The sequence below is a fragment of the Lipotes vexillifer genome, unplaced genomic scaffold (assembly GCF_000442215.2).
Source record: "Lipotes vexillifer unplaced genomic scaffold, Lipotes_vexillifer_v1.1 scaffold518, whole genome shotgun sequence".
Taxonomy (NCBI): Eukaryota; Metazoa; Chordata; class Mammalia; order Artiodactyla; family Lipotidae; genus Lipotes; species Lipotes vexillifer.
In genome coordinates this window covers 3,013,985-3,017,131 of record NW_006780945.1, presented here as the reverse complement: position 1 = coordinate 3,017,131, position 3,147 = coordinate 3,013,985, and positions in this window count along the sequence as shown.

Below are 3,147 nucleotides of genomic sequence, written 5' to 3'. Positions count from 1 at the left end.
CTACAGTGTCATAATTGTACCTCTTTTTGTTTTTGCATAAACTTATTTATCTCTCATAAATGGTAGGCAGAGAAGAAAATGGAGGCTCGTGGCTGGGACCTCAGAGCTGGCAGTGAGCTGGAGTCTGCTTACACAAATTCATCCTGTCCTCCAAGACAGAATACAGGTATTGAAGCTTTCGGCCCCAGCTGCCCTTAAGTAGGGGCCTCGTGCTGGAAAAGCGTACAGCCTGGTCACTGACAAAGGTAGCAAGTAGGTGGCTGTCAAGATAGGTGTTCGTAATCAGCCCCAGACGTGGCGGTCCAATCAAGACCGTCAAGTTACAGTGAAAGACAGAAACGAACTTTGGCCTTGTTGAAGAAAGGTGGAAGAGAACCTTCAAAAGGTTCCTTATATGATGCAGAAGGTCTGATGAGTGTTTCTGAAACATGCATCACCACAAAAAAATCACAATATTTAGCGGACCAAGCATTTGGGCTTACGAGTAATAACTTATAATCAGCCACTTGTCTAATCCATATTTTTTGCCAGATTCAAAAACACCAAATTTCCTATCAAACGTTCTAGCAAAGCAAACCTTCACCTAAGTAGTTGTTTTGCGTCTAATATGTTAGACGCAAAACAATTTTCATTCTCATAGACAGAGCCTCTAATTTTTTTTTTTTTTTCCTAGCAGCTCATCTAGAAAGTAGGCACCAGGGACTGTACTCTGCTTACAGCTAGAAAGCTTTTATAGCAGTTACCCAAGTCGGCAGACCATCCGGGCTAAGAATAACAGCTCAAGGCCAAGCTTTCACACCTGCCACTGCCACCGCCAACTGCAGTGACTGCCCACCCTTTCCTTTAACTTGGCAGTGACTGAACACAGGCTGGGCACCTAGTTTCCTCGTTTAGATGTGTCAGGTTGTAGATATCTGGACTAGGCTTAAAAACAGAGCTAAATATTAACCAAGACTTAACCAAGCTGAATAGAAAACATTATCGATTCTCCTAATATTGAAAGTGAGTATAATATCATTAAATGAAACGCGTAGCTTGATCGCTGGGCTCCATGAACATCTGCTCCCGTAGGACAAAGATGTTCAGCATGAGAAAGCTGATGACACAGAGGCTCAAGTTCAGGTGGGCAGAGAGGGAGTTTTCACGGAGAAGGAGAGGCTTTATTTTTTTCATCTGTCTCCTTTCCTGGCATCACTGAAGGGTCAGACTCGGGGGAGGAAAAGACCTCTTTGCCAGGATATGTGTCTGGTCCAGAGAGGGGGCTTATTTGTGACCCTGATCCTACAAGGACTGGAAGCAGAAACGGAATGTACTGGTTGGAGATAAAATTGCCCCATCCTTTTCGAAAAGCCCGTTGAGGAATGGGAGGCAAGGCCCACTTAAAAAGAAATCTGAAACGGCTTCCCAGGCCTTTACCGGCTCCAGTTATTCAGTGATGGGACCTCCAATCCCTCAAGCAGTAGAGAAGGTCCCTTGGCAGTGGCAGTCCCCGAAGAGAGAAAGAGGGGTGTGCTGTGAGCTACCAAATAAGGCTATTGTAGCCTGGACACAGAAGACACAGTGGTCCCAGGTCCTTACAAAGAATAGATTACAAGGTAGCCAGTACGGGGCCCCTGAGAGAAGATTGCTAGTCTCAAGAGAATAAGAGCTACCAGGAGCAGGACTACCTGTAGTCGCAGCAGATACCACAAAGGAGCAGCAATGCCCTCTTGGACAGTGCGTCCTGCGCCCCCAAGCTGGCCGATGGCTGGGTATCAGTTCCTCTGAGACCCCTCATCCTCCAGGCCAGGCAACATAGTCATTCCTGAGAGAGCTGATATTTTTCCTCATGGATACTGCTTTTTAACAAGAACCCCAAATGCTTCTCAAATAACAAAACAAAGGCTTAGCTGTTTTCTTAACATTAACCAGAATCCCACTACTCCAGAGAAATGGACTGTCTTCCAAGGCTCTCAAGTTCAGCTCAACTGGTACCTTCGCTGCACTGGGTGCGCTCAGACACACACAGGTGACGCAACGGAGCGCATGCACACACATGTGATGCACATACACGTGAAGGACACATTCACACGTGTGCACATGACATGCATGCGGACGTGTAACACACACTCACGTGCACACACAACGCACCTTCTGTATCTTTTGGGCAAGACCTCCAATGCAGAGATTCTCCAAGGCTTTCAACTGAGGAAGAGAACTAGAATCTGACTAACTCATTTGAAGTCTAAGGATATTGAGTCTTTTTTTTTTTTTTTTTTTTTTTTTTTTTGCTGTATGCAGGCCTCTCACTGTTGTGGCCTCTCCCATTGCGGAGCACAGGCTCCGGACGCGCAGGCTCAGTGGCCAGGGCACGAACCCGCGTCCCCTGCATCGGCAGGCGGACTCTCAACCACTGCGCCACCAGGGAAGCCCTTGAGTCATTTTTTTTCTGGTAGGGGAGAGGGACATTGTGCCTGCAGTAATTTTGCACCTGGAGCATTCCGTGCCAGGTCACATACTGCACACCTAGCCCCAGCCAGTTGTCCCTGCAATAACACCTCAAAATTTAAAAAAAAAAAAAACAACAGGGTTGGCAAAAGGGTTATCGTCCTCACCAGTCAACCAACCTAAAGTGAAGGTCCTGCTCACAGCAATAATTTTGTATAAGAAAAACAAGACAACTTCTTTGCATAAAAGTCACTCCAAATAATTTTTAAATTGATTCTCATCAAGGACAGTGTTTTCATAGGCCTTCCCCACCTGCCGCCACGCTTCCTAATGCAAATCTTAGGTTGAACATTTTGGGGGAAGCTGAGATGCTCGGCCACCGAGAAGATGAATCACAGTTCTCCTTCTCAGCTGTGGACATACTTCCACAAAAGAGTGTCTTCAAGATAAAATAAGTCTTCCCTTCATCCACCGCTCCCACCCCAGTCCATTTCCATGGCTTGCGATGCCTACATCAGCTTGTCTCGTGCATTTTAAGTACCAGCCAGTATGTGATGGGGAAGAATGTCTTCTTACAGCCTTTTTTGATGAACAGGAGTCTCCAGGGTTCATGCTCAAGATTATCTAAAGTTAGCTTAGTCCCAGTTGCACTGCCAACTTGGCAGTCTAGACACTTGTGGAGCAAAGGCTCAGACTGGATGAAGACTCACTTTGGCTTCC